The sequence below is a fragment of the Ambystoma mexicanum genome, chromosome 14 (genome assembly GCF_040938575.1).
Source record: "Ambystoma mexicanum isolate Mex_15411 chromosome 14, UKY_AmexF1_1, whole genome shotgun sequence".
Taxonomy (NCBI): Eukaryota; Metazoa; Chordata; class Amphibia; order Caudata; family Ambystomatidae; genus Ambystoma; species Ambystoma mexicanum.
The window spans coordinates 207,231,870-207,246,562 of record NC_090940.1 but is presented as its reverse complement, the minus strand read 5'-3'; the positions used below and the strand labels follow the sequence as shown (position 1 = coordinate 207,246,562).

The 14,693-nt window shown below is 51.2% G+C and overlaps 1 protein-coding gene across 1 annotated transcript in view; it reads right to left on the bottom strand.

The window, feature by feature from the left end:
• The window catches only part of SNAPC1 (small nuclear RNA activating complex polypeptide 1), a 438,004-nt gene that overhangs the window by 39,533 nt on the left and 383,778 nt on the right, over positions 1-14,693 (bottom strand). The gene's annotated exons all lie outside the window — the stretch shown is intronic.

The following is a 14,693-nucleotide window of genomic DNA, read 5'->3' as shown; positions in this document are numbered from 1 at the left end:
TTCAACTCCGAAATAAGCAACGAATCAGAGATAAAACCAAGGAAATAGCAGAACCCAACATACAGCGACACCAAAACAAATTTTTATAGTCCTTGAAAAGCCTAACAGCCTGATTCCTGGAATTATTTGTGGGAATAACGCAGATTTGCGCGCCTTTCTGCTCGAAAATCCCCGTTTGAAGTATGGGATTTTCGGGCAGAAAGGCGCGCAAATCTGCGTTTTTCACGCAAATAATGAACAAGTTACTTACCTGTAACTGTTGTTCTCCAGCATGGGTCTGGCATGGATTCACATGCTCATGAATATTCCCCGTTGTCAGGCTGGGAATCCTCGGTAAAGAAAAAATCAGTATCAGTTTCGTTTCTGATCTGCCTTTCGTAGTAGTAACCAATCACTGATCTCTGCGTCATACTGACCACAGCCAATGACTGCCCTCTACCTAAGCCCCGCCTCTGGCAGCCATCTTCAGATTTGGTAGCACGTGAAGTGGCAGTATGACCAAGTGAAGAGCCGCAGAGGGGTAGGCGGGAGGGTTCGCATGTGAATCCATGCCAGACCCATGCTGGAGAACAACAGTTACAGGTAAGTAACTTGTTCCTTCTCCAGCATGGGGTCTGGCATGGATTCACATGCTCATGAATAAAGAATACATAGCAGTACACACAGCAGCAAGATGAATCTTGATGGACGCGTGCGCCAGTCCAGCCTTGGCCAGCGTCAGAAGGTACGGCAGTACCTGGGGAGCCGTAATCCGTAGAGGGTTAATCTTCTGTGCGTGGCACCAGACAGAGAACTTCTTCCATTTGTGTCCATAGCATTTAAGAGTTGAGGACGCCCTGGCCTTTGCAAGAACCTCTTTGCAGTCGGCCGGTATGTCGTATCCTCCAAACTCTAACGCTGCAGGAGCCAGGCCTGCAAGTTCAGTGACTTCGGGTCGTGATGGAGGATGGCGCCTCCTTCCCTGGAGAGAAGATCCGCGTCCACTGGCAGTTTGATTGACGGGGACGCTGACAAGTCCAGAAGGTCCGGGAACCATATCTGCCTCGGCCACGCAGGTGCGACGAGGATCATCCTGCACCGTGACCTCTTGAGCTGGTTGATGAGCCGGATCACCAATGGCAATGGAGGGAACGCGTATAGAAACAGGCCCTCCCAGGGGAACGAGAAAGCATCGCCCACGCTCCTCGGCTGGGGAAACCTGCTGGCGAACCTCCGGCACTTGGAGTTCGTCGCCGTCGCAAACAGATCGATCTGGGGTGTGCCCCACCATCGGAAGAGGCGGTCCACTAGATCCTGTCGTAGTTCCCACTCGTGGCACGAGCGCAGCTCTCTGCTGAGCCAGTCGGCGATGGTGTTTTTTATCCCTGCCAGATGAAACGGCACCAGAAACATCCCTTGGGCGACGGCCCAATGCCACAGATCCTGCGCCTCCTTGGACAGGGCTGGGGATCTGGTACCGCCCTGCTTCCTGATGTAGAACATGGTGGTAGTGTTGTTGGTGAAGATCCTCACCACCTTGCCCTTGAGGGACGGAAAAGTACCTGGGGGCCCAAAACACTGCACGGAGCTCCAGGACGTTGATATGGAGGGACTTCTCCGTAGGAAGCCAAAGGCCTCTCGCGTGCAGATTTTCGGTGTGCGCTCCCCACCCTTCCAGGGAGGCATCCGTGGTCACTGTCTCCTGGTGGCCGGGGGTCTGGAAGTCCATGCCCGCCGTCAGATGCGCGCGGGTGCCCCACCACCGGATCGCTCGTCGGAAACTCTCGTCGAGTGTGATCCTCTCCTCGAAGCTGCCCGTCGTCTGGATCCAGTGCGGGTCCAGGAACTCCTGCAGCGGGCACATCTGGAGCCTGCACAGGCGGATGAGATAAATGCAAGAAGACATCATTCCGAGGAGGGACTTGATGGACCTCACCCTGGCCACGTCCGCAACCAGCATCCGCTGCACCTTGCCCAAGATGGCCCTCGTCCTTTCCTCCGACGGAGAGGCCAGAAGCGACACTGTGTCGAGCTTCGCTCCCAGAAACAGAGCGTCTTGCGCGGGCACCAGGTGGGACTTGGCGTAGTTTATGGAGAATCCCAGGTCTGTGAGTAGTTGGACGGTCCTTGCCGTGTGCTCCACGGCGAGCTCCTTCGTCTTTGCTCGGATGAGCCAGTCGTCCAGGTAGGGGTAGACGTGGATCCCCTCTCGGCGCAGCTGCGCCGCCACCGGTGCGAGGCACTTGGTGAACACCCTGGGTGCCGACCTCGATCTGAAGGGAAGGGCTCTGAACTGGTAGTGACGCCCTTGGACCACGAACCTGAGAAACTCTCGGTTTCCCTTTATGATGGGATTATGGAAGTAGGCATCCTCCAAATCCAACGACGACAGGAAATCGCCCTCCTCCAGTAGACCCAGGACGTGTTGGAAGGTGACCATCCGGAACTTCTGTGCCTTGATGAATTTGTTCAGTCGTCGTAGGTCCAGGATGGGACGCCATCCTCCCGTCTTCTTCTTCACGAGGAAGTATCTTGAGTAAACTCCGGAGCCCCGGAGCCTCTTTGGGACGAGCTCGGTGGCGCCCTTCTTGAGCATCGCCTTTACCTCCAAGAGAAGTTGAGGGACGTGATGTTCTTTCCTGGCCACCGGGGGGGACGCGCGGGCACCTTTTTAGAAACTCGAGCGCGTGACCCTGAGCTAGGGCGTCCAGCACCCAACGGTCGGTGGAGATGGACTCCCACACGCTGACGAAGCTCGCCAGCCGGCCTCCCACCGGGGTGCTTCGGTGGGGGCCTGACCCCACGGCCGGTTCAGTCCTGCTTCGACGAGGCTTTGCCGCCTTGTCCTCCTTGGCGACGACGGCGGGGTCCGCCTGACTTGCCTCGTCCCCTGTAAGCTTCCTGTGATGACGAACGGGCCGCTTGACGGTAGGTGGAAAATCCGCCACTGGAACCTTTGGAGGCACCCTGTTTGCCTCCGCCGCTCCGAAAGGGCGGCCGCCGTTGCTGGAGAACCCCAAGAGCCAAGGCCATCTCCGTGTCCGCCTTAATGGCTTGAAGGGAATCGTCCACTGTTTTCCCAAACAGGTTGTTTCCGTCGAATGGTATGTCCAAGACTCTAGTTTGCACGTCCTGATGGAAGTCAGTAGCCTTGAGCCATCCACGCCGCCTAAGGCACACGCCGTTGCCCAACTGGCGAAAACCAGTGTCAGCGATGTCCGTCGCAATCGTAATGGCGTGGTCCGACGCCACCTCTTCTTCCTGCAAGATCTCTATGGCTTCCGCCCTCTTGTCGTCTGGTAGGAAGTCCAGCAGGGGTGCCAGTTTGTACCACAACTCCCTGTCGTAGCGGGCTACGATAGCCAAGGCGTTGGCCGCCTTAATCGTCGTCGCTGCCGACGAGATGACTCTGCATCCCATCGTGTCTAATTTCTTTCCCTCGCCGTCCGGCAGGGAGGTCGATGTAGAGGCCGAGCCCCCCCCCCCCCTGCTTTCTTCCTGGCCGCCGCAGAGACGACCAAGTCCGGGGTTGGCTGTGCCCGAAGGCACAAGGGGGCCGCGTCCGGGACCCGGTACTTCTTCTCGTACCGATCCCTTCTAGCTGGCGTCGTGGATGGGTTCCTGAGGAGGGCGAGGCCCTCATCCCAAATATCGTCTAGTAGAGGTACAGCGAGGACCGTCTTCCTCTTGGTCTCGCGTCGTTGATAAAGGAAACCTTCCTTCTCTTCCGGGCAGAGCTGGAAAAGCTCGGATGCCCTGGCGATCATGGAGTGAAACGATCCAATCTCGTCGGGGGGGGGAGCCCGGGTGGGGGGTGACGACGGGAGATCCTCGTCGTAAACCTCGTTGTCTGTACCCGTTGCGGCCGTGTCAGTCCCCGTATCATCCCCACATGTCGTGGACGGGGAGGAGGGCTGAACAGGGCGCGATGGCTGAAAAGGAGGTGGAGGATGAATCCTTCTCTTAGGGGGATGGCTCTCAGAAGGGCCTGGCTCCGGGTCCCCCGTTGGGAGCGGTTCCTCCGTTGGTGGTAACGGCAGTCTCGTCCTTATCTCCGAGCATAAGGACTGTATAGCCAACAAAATGGCCGCCGAGTTGTCTTGCGGCACTGGTTGAGGGAGATCCGAGGGGCGATCAGGAGCCCCGTCGGCATCCTCGACGCCCTCGTCATCTTCCACGTCGGGGTCCCTCCCGACAGGATGGCCTTCTTCCACGCCAGAGCCGTGGCATAAGACTTCGATCAGCTCCTCCTCAGAGGTTGAGGCTGAGTCCACAACGACCTCCTGCCCCCCCTTTTTCTTCTCCGTCGGAGGCTTCACGGGGGTCCTGTCGATGGGCATGAAAGAGGACTCCCTCTGCGGTGGCAGGGAGATTCTGGGCCCTGGGGTCGCCACCACTGGTGTAGCCTCCACAGGCTGAGCCAGGGCCGCCGCGACTGTCTCGATAGAGGCCTTGGCCGGATGGATGGATCAAGGCTTTCACCACCTTAGAAGCGCTCACCGCCTTCTCCTTGGGGGGAGGGTCACCACCTCGCTCCACCTCCGATGGGGTCTTAGGGCACGACCGGGGTCTCTCCAGGAGTTTCACCGGGTGCTCGGCCTTCCTCTTACCCGAGCCAGAGCGTTGCCTCGTGGTTGATGGCGCCGGGGAGGATGCGCCCTGCCTGGCGCCCGTAGAGCCTGACCGTTCGGCGCTCCCGGTGCCAGCGGACTCGCAGTGCTTGGCCTTCTGTTGGAACCCCGTCGCCGGGGCGCCCTAAAAGGTCTTAGAAGACCGCTCGGACTTCTTCTTCTTCTTCTCACCTGACGGGCTCTTTCCTTCCAGCCAGTTGGCGAGACGTTGATGGCGGTCCTTCATGGTCCGCTCCGACATATTGCCACAAAACGCACAGTCCTTCTCCACGTGCGTCTTGTCCTCATGTAGGCAGTAAAGGCAAAGGGAGTGTTCGTCCTCCTTAAAGACATTCTGAAGCTGGCATCCAGGGCAGACCCTGAACAGCTTTCCGGGCGTCAAGCTTCCCTTCTCCTGGGCCATGTTTGAGATGGGCCTGAGAAACTTCTGGAGTCCTCCAAAAGCGCGGCTCGACGAAATCTTCACCCTTGAGGGGCGTAGACGAATCCGACACAGGTCCCCGTTGATCGGATGAAGAAACGGTGGAGCTTGAGGCTCTTTTGGCCGAAAAAGAGAAAAAACGTGAAAAATAGCATTAACGCTCAAGAGCAATAGCACGAGGATCCCAACACTTGAACGTGCGGTAAAAATCTGAAGATGGCTGCCAGAGGCGGGGCTTAGGTAGAGGGCAGTCATTGGCTGTGGTCAGTATGACGCAGAGATCAGTGATTGGTTACTACTACGAAAGACAGATCAGAAACAAAACTGATACTGATTTTTTCTTTACCGAGGATTCCCAGCCTGACGACTGGGAATATTCATGAGCATGTGAATCCATGCCAGACCCCATGCTGGAGAATTCCATGAATCAGGCAGTAAGTCGTTCTGCACCAAAGAATGTACACTCTACTACCAAGTTTTTCAGAGTCTCGCGGGTATTGCTTACCAGACAAAACCTACATTCCTTGTCCATTATGCTTGGCCCCTCATTCATATTCATGGTTTTCCAGATTTTAATTTTCTCAAAAACAGGTAGTTGGTTTAACCTGAAACGCATGCTATTCATGCTTATGATAGGACAAGGAAACCTTTGAATATATAGCGGAAGACATTCCTTAGTATGTATAAACCTTGAATACTCCACAAATCCTGTACATGAATCAATGCAGTCAACCGTCTCAGCCCAGTCGGACCTGAACTAGATCTTTTTGACATGCCCCCGGTCTGAGGATCAAGTCCTCTTCAGATGAACAGATATGGACCAACACAGCCGTTCCTTAAACTCTTAGAGATGGTACTGATCCTGCTAACATGGCAGCCTTAAGAATCTCAGAGGGAGTTTTTGGGAGGAGCGATAATTCTTCTAAATAGAGACAACTGTCTCCACACATACCTAGCCTTTAAAGAAACCAGACACAACTCGTGTCTAATGATGGCGTTTTGAAAAGCCATAGAAAGACCAAGTACGTTCTTCCATAAAACTCCCTGAATGGTATTCAGAAGGTGACCCATGTTCTAAGAGCAGAGGTCAAGTCCATAGAGGATAATAGCCTCAAATTTGGCCAAATAGTATAGTCTCAAAGGAATAAGCGAGAATTTACATACTTTCTGTCTAAAGCAGAAAGTGTCTTGGCTTTTTCATATAGAATAGATTTCCAATTTTCGATGCTGACCCTGTTAGCCAAATAGTATCCCAAGTAAACTACAGTCTTGACCTGCTCCACAGTATCCGTTCCCATAGTCCATGTATATTGGATATCCTTTTTCCTTTTAGTTGGGGACTTTAGATTTGGAGGCATTAGGAAACAAATTGTTTGCCACTCCATATTCATAGAAAAGCTGCAGCCTAGCCCTAAATCCTCGCTGAGTTTTATCGAACAGTATGAAGTCGTCGACATAGGCTATCCATACACAAGAGTGTAGGGGCATAGTCGGAGGATTCTGTTGGTCCCAGCGGCCAAACACACCCGCTGGTGGACGACGGCAGTCTCTGTCTAATCGCTTGCAGAATTTCAGGCAAAGATGGGAACTGCCAGGCATTTCGCAGTTCACTGCCGACTGCATCAGAGACTCCTGGGCGCCTTCCTGTTAGGAGCTATGGTGCCGCATGGAAACGCTGGATCGACTGGTGTTCAGTCCTCAGTATGTATTGATCCCGTTTCTGCGCCTATAGTACAAATACACAATTTTCTAGCAGAAAGATTCTGCGCCGGATGTGCCTACAGGACAATAGGAGTGTACAGGTCCACTTTATCAGCTCGACATGACAAAGTGGAAGGCAAACCAGTAGGAGAGCACCTGGCGGTGCTGCACTTGCTCAAGGGAGTTAAACTCTGGAAGCCGCCGGAGCCTAAGTACTCCATGCTTTGGGACATCAAGGAAGTGTTTCAGCTATTCCTCAGATGGCCAGAAAATGGCAGCCTTTCTCGTTCTAAGCTTTCGAGGAACTTGGCGATGCTTCTCGGTTTGGTAGCGTGCAGAAGAGTCTGATGTCAAAGCGCTCGAGATATATAGGAATAATCTACACAGAGGGGGTGGCCTTCAAACTGGCAAAGCAAACGAAGAGCGACCCCACCATCATTTCTTACCCGTATTTCCCAGATAAGTTATGTGTAGCCCAGTGTGTAAAGGATTACGAGCTAGCCACGACCTGGCAGGCCTGAGACCAGTAGGGGTCACTCAGCTTCCAATAGCACCTAGGAAACCATACCATGCGGTAGCTACAGCCACAATAGGTAGATGGGTCAGGGAAGTTGTGAACTGGGCGGGCATCGACCTATCCAAATTTGGTGCGCATTCTGCGAGGGGCACAAAGCCCTCCAGGGCTTTTGCAGCAGGGGTGTCTTTGCAAGATATTATCAGATCAGCTGACTGGTCTAACGGGTCCACTTTCAGAACCTTTTATTTTAAACATATATCTCAGGTGGAAAATAGAGTGGTGGACAGCTTTGAACAAGCATAATGCTCGCCTCCCGTCTTGACATAGAATGAAGATTGCCCATGCTTATAGCGCAGGGTAGTCTTGATTCTATTAAAGACACAAAGGCAAGGATTAATATCCCATCCAGAGATATGCAGCAGACTGGTGAAGTGTGCTTATGAATGTACAATCTTAAGCGTATTCCCACCCTCATAACAGTGTTTCCGTCCTTTTCCAGGAGATGAACAAAAGGCGACCTGAAAAGGAGACTAAGTGAGTTCTACAGTTCAAGGTTCTACAGCCGTCAGTTTTACCAGGATCAGCCGCAAAGATGCAGTCCAGGCTTGGGAAGAAGACGGATTAGGACAGTTACAGCATTTTAAAAGTGAACGTTGTGGTTCGGGCAGAGTTTCTCTGTCAAAAGAAAGAGGGGCAAGCAATGATTGGAAAGCATCTACAGCCTCAGGACAACCAGGTGCAAGAGGCCTATGGGGATTTGTAGTTTTTATGGAACCTTTTAAAACTCTTGGACATTTTGATTTCCCAAGCCCTAATTAAACAAAACATGTTGTTTCAAAAGTTACAAAAAATGTGAAGTGCTTTGAGTTGCAGTAATAAAGGCAGTGAAGCATAATGCTCGTCTCTGTGTCTTAAATAAAATCAAGACTACTCTGCGCTATAAGCATGGGCAATCTTCATAACCACTACAGGGGTATGTTTGGCAGTGTTTCCATTTCAGTTGCAAATGTAACTCATGTATGTATGTTTGTTTTGTAACCAAACTTGCACGACTGGAGAGTCAGGTTGTGAATGTTTGAATTGTAGTTTTGAAGATTTTAAAGATTAACCACATTGACTCCAAGTTAAGGTTGAATGTTTAAACTGAACATTGCAAACTCATCCTTTTCCCAGATGAGGTGTTGAGAAGCATTCTACACCCTGTTTTTAGGATTAGAGTGCAAATTAAATTGTAAGAGTAAAATGATTTGCCAGGTGTATAAACACAACATATCGATTCATCTTTAATGATAAATTCACAATACACAAACTCTGAAAAGGGTTTGCACAATGCAAGTATATATTCACTGAAAAAAGGATAATTCATCTCCTATAAAAAGATACGTACCCCTCCCAATTGTAACCAAGTTTTCCATCTCATTACGAAAATAAAAATGCGTCCTTGCTCCTCTTCATGAACATAAGACAAACCATCCAAAGCTGAAAATAAAGAAACCATTCCATCTCGCATTGTGCTGCTTTCTTTCCCACAGCTCAGAGAATAAATGTCTGTTTTTAGACCACGGAAAGAGAAGTTCTGGTTTCTATCAAGTCAACGGCCCTTTGCACGGACCCCTGCTCGCAAACTGTGTGTAAAAGAGTACAAAATAGGGGTCATATTTACAAGATTGAATGTGTAAAGCCTGGCAAAATCCTCATCTGGAGGCCTGCCTGTCTAACTGTAACCACTCGCACACTGCTCCAGAGTGCCTTGCCGCTCTGCTAACTATCTCGATTGGGTCCGGCTATACTTCAGTGTCTTTCCTGCTCATCTTAATAAGTTGGCCTCCCAAAATCCATCCCACATTACATTTTGGAAATTCATTTTAACATAGGGTCATACAGCAGAACTGCATGCTAGCCGAACCAAAACCAGACGCTGAAAGTGCTGTCTGCACCTGCAATCCCTGGATCTCCTACAATGGAAACAACACTCCAAGAAAGGGGTTGTGGGGGAAGGGGGGGGGGGGTTGCCGAATTCAGAAACCCCAGGGGTTGTACCTGAAGTAATCTGGGGTTACATTCATTTCTCTACCCCCTGACCCCCCCGCACCCGCCAACACCCCACTTCTATAGGTTTTAACAGGCGCAAAGTCCTAACTTATCTCTCACATGTCTGGTGACGGTTCTGACCAAGAATCCCTCCCTGGGCTTCCCCATGAGTGTTAAGATTGGGAGAAGATCCCTAACAAACTTTACTTACCTCTCGGTACACTCACCACACTCAGCTGTGCTCTTCCCCATCAGGAGCCTGGATATCTGCTGCTCCTCCTCCATACCGAGAGCATGCCTGGAGGCTGCAAGGTGTGGCTTTCACCCCACGTACAGAGGTAGGGCACTGACTGCAAGTGCGCTTCCTTATCTATTCCCTTCCTTATTTCTGCTGTTAATCGATACAAAAAATTGAATTCCGAAGAGAGAAAAAAGAAACCGATGAAGCTGCTTTAGATTGAAAAAGCACCCATTTTTTATTCCATCGCCAGCACTGTGGTGCCTGCACTGCCTCTTGGACTGTAGTCCTTCCTGAGGCCCTGGGGCATAACTGCCATTCTTTGTAGGCCGGTGCGCGGATACTCCAAGATGGCTGTGCTTCCTACCATCGGCATCATGCCTTGGTTCTGAGCTCACCCATTGGCTGCCTGTTTCAACTTTGCACCCGACTGGGGATCGGCAGGCTTTAGCCGGCACCCCTCACCAAAGGCCCCGTCTGCTCCCCGTCCACTGCCGGTATTGGTGCATGAGGTCTCCCTTCTAATGCACCTTGAAGACGGTGCTCTAACTTTTTTTCTTGGAACACTGACCTACCTTGACACTTCACCTCTGCAACCATGGGTTGGTCACCCCTATCATGTCATTCTACACCCCTGACTTTTCCACCACCACCCCCTCTCACCCTTCTCCCACGCTCATGGCCTGTGACTGGACTGGGTTTTAGTAACATCTGCTGCTGTTTGGTACTTTGCTGTTAGGATCAATCCCACCTTAGCTTTAGACTTAATACTCTGAACTGGCTGAGAACTAACGATAACTGACTGGATGCTGTCCTCTACTGATCACTGTATTCTGTAGCCTGATTATATTCTCGCTGTTATCACCTCCAGATGTACTTCTTGAGTTCAGAGAGGCACAGCTTCACCTCACTGATGAGGCTCAACAAGGCTGAAACACGTGTATGGGGTTGCTGTTGGTACTCTTGTTCAGAGAGGAATTGCCATAGCATTTCGGTGCTGGACTGCCCATGTGGGCGGGACAAAGACTGATATGCAAATGGATATTGCCCATCTGCGAAAGGTACAGTGAGCAAAAAGTGTGCGCTGCAAACTCATCTTAGAACAGGTTATCATGCCATATTCTTCCTGGAGAGGAGCGCCTGCTACCTTTTTTGAAGTACCATCTAATTTGTATCCATCATGTACTCCCTATTTCTGTATGTATCCTGATGATTCCCTTACTTGTATCTATGCATGCTCTAAACTAATCTTGTATTCCTTACCCTGTAACCTAAAATTAAAGTAAACCTGTAACTGTTGAGCCCAGATACCTCTGGGTTTGGTGCGCTTTACAGATAAAATAAACAAACAAGTAACATTTGCTGTTATGTACTTTGCTGTTAGTAACATATGCTGCTGTTTTGTACCTAGCTGTTTGTACCATTTGCTGCTTTCTTGAAGTTAGTTGTGCCCAGTGACTACCCTGTGCTACCCCCGCCTGCTTTTTCCCACATCCATTCTACCCCTCACCCTCCCTCCGCTACTCTCCTTCACTTCCCCCGCGACACCTATGGCACTCTCTGTCCCTCCCATTTATTCCAATTGATTCTCCATTGACTATACTACCCTGATCACCAAGTATGGCAGGAAGAAGTTCAAAAAGGATATCTGGCCCTCCAACCCTGGTCTACCCATGTCAGACACCTACTCCAGCGCTTCCTCCACACAGACCCTCACCGACATCCTCCGTCGTTCCTTCGCCGGACATTTAGACTCCTCACATGGTCTCTGCGCGCTCTCCTTTCTCTTCCTCACCCATTAATGATGGTCCCCGTTGGGAGGCACTCTTGGACTCCTTCCACTCCTCGAAGGTCATGGTTAATGTTTACCTTAATGGCACCGTCATGGTCCAAGGTCTTCAGGGCAACCTTCTCTTTGACAGATGCTTCCAACGCCTCATTAATTTCCTTTCTTCTCCTGCTGGCCAGTCTCTCCCTTCCTCAGGTTTCTCCTCTCCCCCCTTTGCCTCCTCCTTGGCTACCTTGCCTTCTCCTCCCTTCTGTTCAGCGCCCCTCCCCACCTCCTTGGGCCCTTTCTACACCTCTGCAGGGTGTATTCGATTTGTACCCCTCTCCGGAAGTCTTTCAAGGACAGCAACCTTCTCCATATTGCCACTCAATTCCCGCTCAGCTGTCAAACACTCCTGACTTCTGCCCCCTTCTGGAAGAACTTGACCCCAATGTCCTCGGTCTCACTGAGACATGGTTCACAGCCAGCTCTGTCACAAGCTTTGACACTCTCCTCCCCGATGGCTACAAGATCCTCTGTGCACCCAGACCCAACCGCTCCGACGGAGGTGGTGATGCCTTAATCTTCCCGGAGTGGATTCCTGCCTCTGTCATTCCTACTCCTCTTTTGAATGCCTTGTCTGTAGTTAGTCTCTGTCTCTCTCATTCTCTCTCGTTCTCTCTCTTACGCTCTCTCCTATCTATCGGCCACCTAGTCAGATCTCCTCCTTCATCTGAGTGGGCGGTCTCTCTCCCTCTCCCACCCCCTCCCCTTCCTTCCCCTCCCCTCTCCTCTCCTCTCCTCTCCTCTCCTCTCCTCTCCTCTCCTCTCCTCTCCCCCTCTGGCCCGACTCACTCTGCAGGACACACTCTGGACGCTCCGATCTCTTCAGACCTCCCCTCTCTATCCCTCTGTCCACTCCACTCTCTGGAGTGATCACTCTCTTCTCCCATCTCTCCCTCGCTATCCCTCAGGCAAAGCCAACTCCAATCCTTCCACCTACCTTCTTGGTCATCCAACCCATAAAGCGTGTCTCAGTTGAGACTTTCGCTATCAATTTCTCTCCCCCTCCGCCACCTCCACCTATGGCTGACTCACATCCTGACACAGCCCTTTCTATGCTCTACTCTATCTCCGATACTCTTGACGTTCCTTCCCCCGTCATGAGGCACCACGTAAAGCCCAAACCCTTCCTCCAGCTCTTGCGGATTTCTGTAACCATTCCTTCACCTCTGGAGCCTTTCCCTCTGAAGCACTCTTGTGCACCCTCTTCTCAAAAAACCCACAGCCAACCCATCTTGCCCTGCTAATTATCACCTGATTTCTATCACTCCTTTCCTTGGCAAACTCTTGGAAAAGCTGTCCATCTCAGCGTAATCTTCACAGCGACTATTGGCTGTCTCCATGATCCTCAGTCTGGCTTCAGAGCGGACGGAAACTGCTCTCCTGAACATCCGTAAAGACCTGCTCTCCAACCTTGACTAACGCTGCTTCTGTCCTCATCCTACTTGATCTCTCTTCTGCCTTTGACACGGTGAAACATGCCATCCTGCTCAACCGTCTCTGTGATAATCTGGGTATCACCGAACAAGCCCTGGCCTGGCTGACCTCTTTCCTCTCTGATTGACCCTCCCAGGTCCTACCTGGGTCCTTCCTGTCCTCCATCTCACCCTCTGCTTGTGGTGTTCCCCAGGGATCTAACCACTCTCCCTGGCTGTTCAACTAATACCTGGCACCCCCTTACCCACCGCATTGCCGCTCTGTTCCAACTTTCAGTGCTATGCAGATGACATTCACCTCGTTTTCAGGCTTCCCTCCACCACCCTTCTCCCTCTCTCATCTCTGTCTGCCATCCAGGAGTGGTGTGTCACCAATGATCTATGCCTTAATGCCAGTAAGATGGAGATTCTCCTCATCGGCACTCCTGCACCCTCCTTCCCCGTCACACTCTGGTCAGCCTCCATTGGCCCTCTTCCTGCTCCCACCTATGAGGCTAAGAACCTCAGGGTCATCATGGACTCCACAGTCCTTTTCTCCTCACATCTCTGATGCCTCTAAAAAGTCAAACTACCAACTGCACCTCCTCAAAGGTATTCTTCCTTTCCTTTCCTTCCCCCAGAAGCTTACCGTCTCTAGAGCTCTGGTTCTCTCTAGGCTGGACTACTGCAACAGCCTCTTCCTAAATTTGCCTGCTTCTACTCTCCGCCCTCTCCAACTCATCCAGAATAGGACTGCAAGACTTGTCCTTGGCCTCAAGCCCTGGGAGTGTATCTCTCCAGCCCTGAATTCTCTTCATATGCTCCCAGTGGCTGCAAGGGTTAAATTCAAGACCCTCTGCATTGTCCACAAGGCTTTCTGGGGCCTGGGTCCAGAATGCCTTCAACTCTCCCTCTGTAAATACCTTCCCTCTCAAGTTCTTCACTCCTCCATCTCCCTCAGGGTCAGTCGCTTCTCCAAGCAACGAGTTGGCGGTAGATCTCTTTCCTCGGCTGGGGCCTCCCTGTGGAACAGCCTCTCTGCCACTCTGAAACTTGAGGAGAACCATCTCCAGTTCCGAAGCACCTCAAGACCTGCCTCTTTGCTTCTGCCTTTGCTCTTCCTCTCCCTTGCTGATCCATCTGCTTCAGCTTTGTGCACCTGGTTACCCTCCGATTTCTTGCCCAGGTCCCTGCCCACCCAGTCCTACACCTCCACTGCCTCCTGGCAACCCTTGCACTTGGGTCTGTATCTGTAACCCTACAGTCCCCTTACCTGCACTTATCAGTCTTCTCTTTAAACCTTGCACTTGCCACCATGCTAGCTGCACTACCAGTGTTTTTATCCCCTGCTCAGCACTTTCCACCTCTTCCCCTATCCCTTGCACTTTCCCCCTTCCCTCTCCCCAGCACTTGGGCGTTCTCAATGTCACTGGGCCTAGTAAGATCGTTGTTTTTGTCCTCCCTTGTTCCCCTCCCTTGCCTTGTCGCGCTCTGAAACACGTGTGTATGCGCGTGATACAGATAAAATATATCTCTGTTCTTGCATACCTGGAACACTAACATGTTGGCTTTGCGAAACATGTTATTCGAGAGGAACACCTTTGTAAACTGGAAGCCTGTGGTGGTCTTAAAGGTATTGTTGAGGTCTACATTTAGGCTTCATTGTTTGTTTAGGCTTCATTGGTTTGTTCTTAATGCACAATGTGCCAGCGAGAAGGAGAAGTGAACATGGGAATCATTTTCTGTGAAAGTCATGGCTGTTAATACCATCAGACTTATTTGAAAGTAGTTTAGCCTGATCAAAATTATAATACTATGCTACTGGCATTGCTCTATTGAACTAAAGGCAGATTCCTCCCCATCTTTATATTAATTGTCTTAGAGCCTTGACAATACCATATGCAGTATTTTGAACCTATTACAAAATAT